The sequence below is a fragment of the Gymnogyps californianus genome, chromosome 9, assembly GCF_018139145.2.
Source record: "Gymnogyps californianus isolate 813 chromosome 9, ASM1813914v2, whole genome shotgun sequence".
Taxonomy (NCBI): domain Eukaryota; kingdom Metazoa; phylum Chordata; class Aves; order Accipitriformes; family Cathartidae; genus Gymnogyps; species Gymnogyps californianus.
The window spans coordinates 24,831,455-24,843,214 of NC_059479.1; positions in this window are offsets into that span (position 1 = coordinate 24,831,455).

Below are 11,760 nucleotides of genomic sequence, written 5' to 3' on the forward strand. Positions count from 1 at the left end.
GGGTAGCGTGGCACCCCAGCCCTCTCCATCAGCCCCCGATTTCCCCCCTCCCAGCAAGGATGCACCTTGCATGAGGAGGCAAACCATGGGCAGCAGAAGGAGGGGAAGCAGAGCCAGGCCCTAAGGCAAGGCAGGCAGGGCTGAGCTCTACCCCGGGACACGGCGGGGGCTGACTTGAGCTTCCCGGGGACAATTCAAGCTCAGCAAGTCCCCAGTCCGGGCAGCGGAGGGTTAACGCTGCATCGCGGCCATCAAGGGCTGCCCCCGCGCCCTGCAGCTCCGCGGCGCCGCGAGGGTTAACGCGCCGCAGCAGGAAGTTTCTAAGAAACGGCCGATTTGTCGAAAAACGAGAAGCTGCTGCTGCGCGGAGCGGTGCTTTCCCGGCCGGGCGTGATGCTGCCCGGCCCCGGCCCCGGCCCCGCCCGGCCCCCCGGCACCCCCGCACCCCGGCATCCCGGAACCCCCGCACCCCCGACCTGCACCGGGGGGGTGCAAATGTGGCACCGGGGGGAGGGGGACTGTGCACCCACTCCTTCCCCCTTGTCCTTGGGCCAGGGCGCGTCTGGGGTGGGGAAGGGATGGGATGGGATGGGAATGGGGATGGGGGTGGAGTTGAGGGTGAGGATGGGGGTGGGATGGAGATGGAGATGGGATAGGATGGGGATGGAGAAGGGGATGGAATGGGGTTGGGGATGGAATGGGGTGGGGGTGTGGGCAGGATGAGGATGGGAGTGGGGGTGAGGTGGGATGGGGATGGGGATGAGGACAGAGATGGGGATGAGCATAGGGATAGAGAGGAGATGGGGATGGAAGGGGGAGAGGGAGAGAAAGGGGGATGGGATGAGGATGCGTCCCTCTTCTCCCACGCTGCTGGGGCAGGCCGAGCTTCCAGGGCTCCCCCCAGCCAGGAGGCTGGCTCAGCTCAGGGCCATGATGGAGAAAAGGGGTTGGGGGACATTTTGTTGCGGAGAGGGGGAGCGCATGTGTAGCTGATGCTCAACGCAGCGTGCATAGGGCAAGCAGCTGCCTGGGAGGATGTTTGGAGCAGCATGGGGAGAGCAGAAGGGTTTCGAGGTGCACCCAAGGGTCAGGTATATGTGGGGAGACACCCCCCAGCTCTGCATGTTCCTGCTCTCTCCCTGCTGCACCCCGCTGGGCTCTGCATGCCAGGAGCCCATCTGGGAAGACTCAGCTGCAGCCAAAGCAGTCGACCTTATGCAACCGTCACTCCCTGCTCCTCGAACGCCGTGTCCCAGCCCGGCCCAGCCCCGCGGGAGCCTTGCAGATAAATGAGTGGCTGGGATTTTCCACGCAGTCCTCGGAGCCCAGTTCTCCCCATGGATCCAGATCAGCTTGCACCTCCAGCTGCGCTGGGGTTAGCCCACCTCGGGCTGCTTGGGACCACTCGCAGGCCCGGGGACCCTTTGGAAAGCCATGCTACGGTTTCTCCAGGCAGTTCCTGCTGGAGAGCAACATGAGTCGTGGCTGCCAGGCCTGAGCAAGCAGTGGCTTGGTGCGATGGAGATCTGTGCACGGCAGGAGCGAGAGGCATCCGGAGCCTGCACACAGACAACAAGGGCTGCTTGGGCTCTGCCTGCAGCAGCCCCCTGAAGATACATGCACTGGCACCCCCTCCCCAGCTGGGCACTGCCCTGCAGGAGAAGCCAGAAGAGGGGAGAGATGCGGCCTGAGGATGAGCCAGTGACGAGACTGGGGCACACAGGAATCATCCCCCAGGAACCCCCGCAGCAGGGCGGATGGGGGTGAGCAGAGGGGCTACCCCTGCATTTGGGGCTGCACCTGGGCCTGGGGAGGTGCTGAGGGTTGGGAAGATGCTCAGAGCTGGGCGTCCTGGTCCAGCCTGCCCCCTTCCCTGCAGCTCAGCAGCACCTGCCCTTCTGCCGTGCCTCAGTTTCCCCTCTGCAGTGTTTCATGTCCCCTGGGAAGGGGGTTTCTCCAGGGCAGGGCCAGGCTGAGACGCCAGTGCTCCTACAGATAGTCCCCAGTTGGGGATGGGGTTGCAGGGGCCACATGGCAGTCAGGATCAGGCCCTGGGCTCAGGCCAGGCAGAGGGGAAGGGAGCAGTTTCCAGCGCGCATGCGTGCCAGGACCAGGCTCTGGCAGAGCTGCTGGCACGCCTGCCCACCGTGGGCACGCTGCAGCCGTGCCCTTCGCCAGCTCTGCCTGCCCATGGGCACTGGCACCTGTGGGATGCAGGCAGTGCCTCCCGAGACAGCACAGGCAGTCCTTGCGGAGAAGCTGCTGCTGTCCCGACGTGTACCACGCCGCCGTTATACAACCACAGGGAACCAGCCCAGACCTGCGCTCTCCTGCACGGTACAGGGATGGGACCCAGCAGTGCCAGCCTCCAGCCCCATCAGGGTTTTCGGCCCTCTGGCAGATCATGGGGCTGTTTCCCCCTCCCGGGTGCACTGCCACCCCCTGTCACCCCCCACAGCCCCGACGGGATAGAGACCTGCCAGAGCAAGAGCCCAGCCTGCTGCGGAGGGCAGTGGCTGCATGCCGCAGGGATGGGGCTTGGTGTCGGGGTGGAGGCCATGGTCAGGGATGCTCGGGTGGGTACGCCGTGTTCCCGGGCGGTTTGTGGCCCGCGGCACCCTGCCCTGACACCCAGCCACAAGCATTTGCTGGTATCAGGAAAGGAAATAAACAGCGGGCAGCCGCCTGGCAGCGAGACCGCAGGCAGCCCCGGTGCGCCGGGCGTGCAGGGTGCACCGCACATCTGGCTGAGACACCACCACCACCGCCTGCCCTCGGGCATGATGCCTCTCCCTGCCTCCCTAGGGACTGCTGGGGATGCCTGAAGAGAGCAGGCAGGGCGTTTCTACCCCAGCCAGCTCCTCCTCTCCACCCTCAGGTGTCCTCCCTCCATCCTCGTGGACTGCAGGCTGAGTTTTCCCATTGGGAAAAAAAGAAAAAATGCCCTGAACACCTACATGGTTTGGGGCCTGTGGGCTGCAGCCATGTCCTCAGCTTGGTCAAATGCTATGGTCCGGTGAGACGCTGGGTCCAGCTGTCCCTTAAGGTCCCTGCATGTGGCACAGGGGTGTCACGTTTTGGGGAGCCAGCAGCACTGGCCACCCTTTCATCCCCAGCCAGCTGGAGAAAGGAGAGCCCAGAGAGGAGCCATCTGCCCACAGCACATGGGTCAGCACACAGAGAGCCACAGCTTTGTCCCCATGGTGAGGTGGCTTTGTGTGCTGGGACGATCCTCTGGATAGACACCTCCCAGGGCTGGGACAGTGGTGGGAGCTGCTGTTGCACAGCCACAAAAGGATTTCAGCTTCCCAAACAGAGACAAGGTCAAACAGCCCCAAGGAGCTGAGCTTAGAGGAACAGCAAGAGAGGAGAGGGAAGGAGATGGCGTGTGAGGGTTCCGTTAAAGACAAGTGGGAGATGATGTCGAACGACAGCATCGATTACAAGAGGAGGTGAGGAAGGTGGAAACCAGCTGGGTCACGCAGGAGGGTGAAAAGAGTGCACAAGACACACAAACAACCTGAGATTCCTCCTGCCTGCCTGTGCCAGAGCCAGCGCGACTTCTCCGCAAGGTTAATGGGATCTGTTAGAGGCGATAAGGAGGCTGCTAAGCAGTAAAATGTTCCCGAGAAAGTGAACTTCCTCATTCCTGCCAAGAAAGGGAGATTCATTCAGAGCAAACAGCACCAGAACAAATAAATCAATTCGAAACAGCAAGTTCTCAAACCCAGACAAACAACCCAGGGACCCGGAAGGCTTTCGTGTAGGAAGAGCCATGCTTGGAGTAAACACTTACACCCAGGGGACTGCCGCATAATGAATGAGCAATGGGAGTTAAAGAAGGTGCCAGGGATTAGCCAGGATTTAGGGGCCTGGGGGACCTGGCCAATTTGCTTTAATTAATCATTAGAAACAGCATAATCCCCGGGAAAATCAGTGTGGGAAATCCGGGCGTCCAGGCTCCGGGAAGACTTTGCTGGGGCTTACAACGGGGCACAAGTCACGGAGGGGTTGTCTCCGTCTCAGAAGGGGGCACGGAGGCTCCCGAGGATGAGTGGCTCGGCTTGTCCCGCTGCCCACAGCCTGGCTCTGACACCGGCCCGACTGCCCGGCGCTCTGCCTGCACAGGCAAACTGCCCACCCTGTCCAGCCCCAGGGGCAACACTTGGAAAGCAGCCCAGGGGCAGAACAGAGGGACACGGCTTGATCTGCACCCTGGGGAAGGCTGACCTCTCCATCCTGTCCCTCCACGTCCCACTGCCGCCCCAAACCCAGGACTGCCTACGGGCCGTGCCTGCGGAAGGGGCTGGCAGCTGGCTGGTGACCTCGGTGTGGGTGATACTGGGGGCAGCTCTGTGCCAGGTTTACACCATCCCCAAACACTGCCATGCAAATTTCTCCTGAGCTCAGCACTCAGCTTTCCCTGGCCGGTGTTTAAGGTCTGTCCTGCCAGCCTTCCCAACCCCGTCAATGATTACCCGGGAGGGAAGTTGCCCAAGAGTCACCGGGACAGGAATGGATCAGGCACGACATCTCTGAACAAACACAAACAGCCCTGGCCGGGGCACGGTGCCAGCTCCCGCCAGCTCCTGCAACAGCCCTTTGCTGACACAGCCGGTGGCACGCGAGGCCACCCTACCGCCTCGCCACCCAAGGGTGATCTGCTGCAGTGGGACAGACAAGACGCCCCAGAGGAGCCCGACTCTCCTCCCTGCCCCTGCAAAGCCAATATCGCATCGTGACGGTGGATCAGCCCCCTCTGCTCCTGGAGGAGATGCTCGCCCCTGCGGAGGTGGTGGCAGTGGCACGGTGGTGCTGCCCCGCGGCCGCCGCTGTCACCTCCTGCGTGCCATGCGTGTTTGCTGAGGCAGGCGTGGCGGGGAGGAGGGCACCCGCCGGCAGCTCGGGTACCGTACAAGGAGAGGAATGCGGGCGCAGGGCACACCTCGCTCCCGCTGCCTGCCCACTGCCCTGGCATCACCCTGGCAAACTCACGGCCGCTTCCGCCCCTTCCCCGGCAGCCCCTGGCTCTGGGGAACGGCCGCGGCTCAGCCCTTCCTTGGGGCTGGCTCCCAGTGTGGTGGTCATCTCTGCGCTGCGGCTGGTCCGTGACCCCTGTCCTGTTTGGGGACCCAGAGGTGATGGCGAAGGCACCGATAAACCCCGGCAGGGTTGGGCAGCTGATCATCCACTGTGAATTGCCTTTCCTATCATCAGCCCTCGTCACAGGGAAATAGCCGCCCAGCTCACGTACGCCGGATTTCCAGGGCCCTGTCTGGCGGGGATGGGCCCTGCGAAGGGGAAGAGACCCCTGGACCCCCCCCAGCACTTGAGCAGCTGCCTTGGAAACCTGCTTCTAACCCCATCTCTGCTGCCCCGAGACTGGGCTAGGACCAGCCAGGGCTCCTGATCTCCCCTTTCCCATCCCACCCCATGGAGCCTCCAGGAAGCCCTCCCACTTGCAGAGTGGGTGCCCTGGCTGAAGAAGGAAGGGGGGTGTGGGGCTCCCTCCTTTGCACCTTAAGGTGGGGGACAGCACAAAAACCAGCTGCCTCACCACCGCGATGCTCGCAGCGCAGCCCCGTTCCCCCGTGTCCCTCGGGAAGGGACTCGCTCTGCCCTCCAAGCATGGGAGCCTCCACGCCCGGACACCCCCACCCCATCGCAGCTCAGCAGCCCCTGTACAGGCAGCGCCCAGGCAGGGCCCCCCCCCCCCAGGGCTCCTGCCCCAAACCGGGCAGAGGGGACCCTGCAGAGGGGACGAGGTCGGAGCTGCAGAGGCACCTCCAGCGAGCAGCCTCCCCTGCAGCCGGCGGGGTCACGGGCCGCTGTTGTGCAGGCAGAGATAAGGGGCCCTGGAGCTGGCTGGTGATGCAGCGCGGTGTTCAGGCGTGTTTGTTTTGTCTGAGCCCTCCTCCACCCCGCGCGACAGCACGCGTCAGCCACTGCCCGGGCTCTGCCTGCTGAAGCCAGCCACTGTAACCCCGGCAGGGTTAAGGGTTGACTCCGAAGCAGGAGATCTCCCGGGCCGTGGGATCTCCCGGGCTGTGGGATCTCCCGGGCTGTGGGATCTCCCAGGCTGTGGGATCACAAGCTGGAGTCCCCGCCACAGTTTTTGGGCTTTGCTTTTTGCTGCGGAACCTCCCTGGTGTTTCGGAGAAGGGGTCCCCAGGCAAAAGGCCCTGTCAGCCCCACTCGCTGCAGCAAGCACCAGGGGCACCCACGTCTAGGAGGAGGTGGCAAGAGATGGTCTGCGAGAAGCCACCACCCTCCTGGAGGATGTGTGGGCTCTGTTGGTACTTGCACCAGTGCAAAGCAGCACGACATTTCCAGCCTTTCCCCTCCGCCTCTGGAGAAACTTCCCCCTGAACCTGTCTGTACTCTCCCCTCAATCATTTTGGTAATTCTTTCATGCCTACAGCAGAAGACACGCTGGCAAGGTCAAAGATAGTCCTTGGCCACCTTTGAGCCAAACACAGCTAAACCTCCTGTCTGAGAGATCCCAGAAGCATGAAATGGGGCTCCTGACCTTCCAGGAGCATCCCGGTGCTCTGGAGCATGAAACATCAGCATGGTCTCATTTTTAAGCAGCAAACTCTAGCACAAGCGTCACCGCCTGCCCACAGCCACGCTGCTTCTGCTGCCTGAACAGCCGCTGCTGCCCCACACTTTGGGGAGAAGCCCCACGAGGATGCTCAAGCGTGGGCGATGCAGGCAGGCAGGACGGTCTGTGCATGCTGGAGCCCTTCAGCTGCCCCTGGCCCTCCCTGCAGCACCCCAAAGCAGCCCCCTGCACAGGCTAACGGTGGGTGACGCAGGCTGTGCAGTGGCAGCGGGCATTGTGGCTGGGTCGGTGCCGTGGGAAGATGCTCCCATGGGCGGGAGGGGAGGCGTGGGGGGGGTGGGAGCTGCTTGGCACGGTGCCGGTGGCTGCTGCCTTGCCAGCACCCTGTTACTCATTCTCCAGGAGGGAGACCTTTGGACGGTGGAAAGTTCAAGGCTCGGGAGGGTGAGGGCAAAGGCAGAGTCCAGGCTCGGATCCGGCTGTCCAACCTCCCTCGGCTGGGGTGACCGCCAGGCTGGGGACACCCGTTTGCAGGGCTAGGGCGAATGCATTATGCAGAGGCTGGTGCATCTCCTCCAGCAGCAAAGCCTGTACATCAAGAGGGCCTTTTTAGCTCCCCCGTTCACTCACGTACCCCTCAGCTTGGGCTAGGCCAAGGGTGAGGGTCAGACCCATGCAACCCGTGTGCAGGATGAGTGGGTGTGGAGCCCTGTCTCTGTCTCGGGAAGGTCCGAGCTGCGGTGCCATCCCGTCTTGGTGTGAAGGGGCTCCTTGGAGCGCAGCCAGCAGCTTGGGGACCGCTGCAGAGAGCTCATCCTGAGCAGGAGAGCAGCTGAGTCTCTCCAGGCTGTCTCCATCCCAGTGCTGACCCCACACCACTGCCACTGGCTGGCTTCTGCACCCTGGGCTGCGCTCACGCGGCCACGGCAGCAGCCCCTGCCCTGTGCTTGGCAGTGGGGAGGGACGGCCGGGCACCGCGGCTGCTTGTCGGCCGCCTCGGCTCCCAGCCGGCACCGGCTTCCTCCCATGGAGGCTCCCAATTAAACCAATTTCTTGGACGGCTCCAGTGATGCAGGAGCCGGAGGCTTTGTAGTTGTGCAGCCCCTTGGGCCACCCCCGGGGTCTCCCTGTCCCCCCGGCGCCCTCCCCATCCCCAGGGCAGCACCTGCTCTCTTGTATAACATGCGGCCCCGATCCCCCGGGGCAGTGCCGCTGCTGGCCCCGCTGCTCTCCATGAGCCTTTTTGGGAACATATCCCAGTGGGGGCCGAGTGCCGGGGACTGTCCTGGCCTCGCCAGGCGAAAACAAGGCAGTGCCGTGCTGGGATGTGAGCCGGAGGCGCCTCTGAAGCTGCCGCCCGGCCCGGGTCCCACTGGTGCCAGCCCGCTGTGCCCAGGAGCCGTGGCGCCGAGCAAAGTGGCACATCAAAGCCCTTCTTGCCTCAGCTCCCCACCGCCCTCGGCCAGGCACAAAGAGAGGATTTGGCTGGGGAGTAGCAGGGAAGATGGGGAGGCAGGGCCAGGGCCCCCATGGGGCTGGGGCTCGGGGACCTGCCAGCCCTGGCTGTGCCGGGGAAATGGGCATCTTCCTGCTCCAAGCACCCCCTTCCACTTGCCGGAGCTCAGTCCCAGCATATAACAAATACTCAGAGTGCTTGGGGTGGAGTAGGGATGGGAGTATCCATATGGGAACGCAGCGGGTGACAGAGCAAGGCTTGCAGGCATAGCCTGCGCTGATGGGACAACAGCCGGGTGGGCTAAGCTGTTCATCCCAGGGCACAGGAGCTGCACTCCCATAAGCCCAGGACAGACGGACAGATGGCACGGTGCTGTCTAACGGGAGGATGCTCCGAGATGCCAGTGCAGCAAACTCCTGGGGCTGTGACTCCAGGGAGACAGACCCAAAGGTATCCCACGCCGGGTGGGACAGCACACGGACACATGCCTGCGTCCCTGTGCCAGCCGGTGGCGCGGCGGCAGTGCTGGGGGCAGGCGGGACGTTGGCTGGGGCCGGCCGGCAGACAGAGCCCGTTTGTTGGTGGCGGTGCTGCTGCTCACCCTGGTGTCACTGGCACCATGGGAGACTGCACCCAGCACTGCACCCATATGCACCGGCACATGCACGGCTTCCATGCCCAGAGGGACCAAAGCCTCATTGTCCCCCTGGGCAGCCTCTGGAATGGCTAAAGGCTCCAGAGATGCAAGTAAGACCCTGCTGCAAGGGAGCAGGGTGCGAGCAGCTCGGCTGCCTGTGACAGTGTTTTGGGAATTCAGGTCCAGCGGCAGATATGGGGTGGAAATCACTGGTGCTGGTATCATCCAGAGCCCTGGCCCCCCACGCAGCCCAGGGGCTCTGGGACGGAAGGCAGCAGGGCTGGGATGCAGGCAGCAGTGCTGCAAAGAGCCTGAATGGCAAAACACTGAGCAACTGGCTGCCTGCAGGCTCTGGCAGACGGGGTAATTATTGTTATTGTTGTTAGTACAATAACAATAACAGTAACAATAACAGCTACTGCTTGCTACAGTTGCATCATTGCTGGCATCATCGCCATTATCATTTCACTTCGAAAATGCCGCCCCAAGGGCAGGAAGCACAATAGGAAGGGGAACCCACCCGGAGCAAGCGCTTGTCCTGCGGTCTGTCCCCTCTCTCCAGGGGACCAACAACCCTCAGGGTTGCTTTATTGCCTGCAGGTGCCTTAGTGTCTGGATTGAACAGGACAGAGAGATGGGGCTGGAGACGGACTGACAGCTCCAAAGCACCCTGCTGATCCAGGGGCTGTGCCTCTTCCCTGGGCCGCTCCTGAGCACCCTGCCAGGAGCTCACCCTGTCCCCAGGGGCCTGTCAGGGTGTCATCTGGAGGACAGCCAAGGCGGGTGTCACCGTCCAGAGCTCTCCTTCTGCCAGGGAGGATGCCCCGCTCACGGGAAGGGATCGCTTGGCTTCCCAGCTCTCCTCCCGCCCCAGCAAACGTTGCCGTTAATGGACGGATTATTCGGGAATTAGGGGTTTGTGCGGTAAGCAGGTCTGGTCTGTGGGCTGCGGAGGGACAGGGATTACCCTCGGACAGCGGCTTAGTGCGGCACCTCTCCAGCCGGAGCTGGTGCTGCCGGAGAGCTGAGCCCCATGAGTGCTGGCACCCAGCCCGGCTGGCAGCGCCTGGGCTCTGCTCCCTTCAGGAAGCCAAAGCAGGGATGCTGCATGCCTCTCTCCCTCCATGTCACCTGCCTGTCCTCGACCTCCGGGTGCCAGAGGGGTCCTGCTGCATGGCTGGGGCTCCCAGCTCTACTAGAGACTGAGATGGGGGTGCCAAATCTCCTGGTGCGGTGGAGCAGTGCCTGGGAACCAACACTGCCCAAAAGCTCACCAGCTGCCCCGGGCAAAGGGAAACAATCCCCGGCTTCCTGTAACTGCTCGCTCTTCCCCTAATTTCACACTTCTGAGAAGCACACACCCAGCACAGGCAGCCCGCACCCAGCAAAGGCCACCCATCCCTCCTGCTCTGCCCTCACTGCCTTTGCCCCAGGCTGCCTGCTTCCTTCGGGATGCCGGGGGGGAGCAAAGCAGCCAGAGCCCAGGGCCAGGCAACCGCTGTCCCTTGCAGGGCTGAGCCCCAGGAGCACCCTGGAGCATTTCTGGCCAGCTCCAGCTCTGCCCTGCTGCGTGCAATGCAGCCGTGATGGTGCTCACACGTCTTCTGCTGAACGCCAGCGCGTCGCCGCACAGAGGGGAGGAAGGTCCTTCTCAGCCCAGAGAGCAAATCCCTCCTCTGAGCCGGGCCTGGATTATGCTAAGGGGATTGCTGCAGCAGCGGGTCTGCCCGGGAGTCCTCCCCACTGCCCCGGGGGGTGCAACGCCATGCCAAGGGGGGAAGAAGCATGCATGTGAGGACGTGTGAGCATGCACAGAGACCCTGCACCAGGGTCTTGGGTCGGGCATCCCACCAGTACCCGAACTACTGAGGCTGTGACCTCTCGGCGCTTTCGTATTGGGGAAACAGAGAAGCAATGTGTCATTTTAACAGCTCTGACATGGCAATACAAAAATGCCAGCAGCACCAATGCTCTCCTGATACATCCCAGCCCTGCACAAAATGTGCTTGCTATCAAAAGACAAGCTCTGTGGGAAAGTTTCTATCCAGCTACATTCTGACCTCCCCGGTCCTGAATCCCAGCAGCTCCCAGTCCACCCCAGTCATCTCTGCCAGCTCCCCTCCCCTCTATCTGCCCTGCACAAAAGCTTCGCTTGCTGGTGAGCCATGGGCACAGCCTGCAGAGCAGAGCAGGGCCAGGCTGCGAGTGGGGCCTGACTCGCACACATGCTGGATGTGACTAGGCAGCCGGAGGCTGCTGAGACTAGCACGGCTGCACCACGGGAAAGCTGTAATACTAATTAATCCAGGCACCGGCTTGGGGCCGGGTTAGATCTTCCAGGGCTGGCGTGGATTCAGGCAAGAAGAGAAAATGCCCCTGCAGTGCGTGCATGCCTAACCAGCACCTGGGTCTGGCAGCCAGCGTGCCCACCCCTGGGCTGCATCCCTGCCCCACGGCTTGGGGTGACCCGCTTCTGCCCAGGGCTGGAAGAACCGTCCTCTGCTCCCCTTCCACCACCCTGGGGTCACTTCAGCTCAGACGCCAGCGGCCAAGAGGGGCCAGGAGCCATGGGTGGGAAGGTGACGGGATTGCTTCATGGCCCAGAGGGTGCTTTGAGGTCCCCGGCCGTCTGATCCACCCCCCAGCCACGGGCCAGCCACCCAGCGTGCTCATCCCTGTGGCATCCGGGGCAGCCGGGTGCCAGGAGCCAGGCACAGTGCTCTATATAAGTCCAGCACATCTGCTCTCTGCCAGCTGCTCCCATCGCAGTGGCAAGTGGACGCCGGGCCAAAAATGCCTTTCCCTTCCTACCTCCCCAGGGCAGCAGGACTGATGGAGCTGCAAAGCTCATAGGGAAGTCTGGGGAGAGAAACTGAACACCGAGGCTGGCCTGGTCCCCTTGCTCCCAGCCTCTCCCGCTGCATCCCATCACTGGGATGGGTCCCATCACTGACGGGTTATCTGCTGCCGTGGCTCGGCCAGCTCTGCAGGCTTGCCTTCAGCCTCCTTTTCCTCCTCCTCCCATGAGCTTGCAAGCTGCTTCTGAGCAGCCTCGCTCTGCTCACTAGCTCTCACACCTTCTGCCACCCCCCGTGAGGCCGA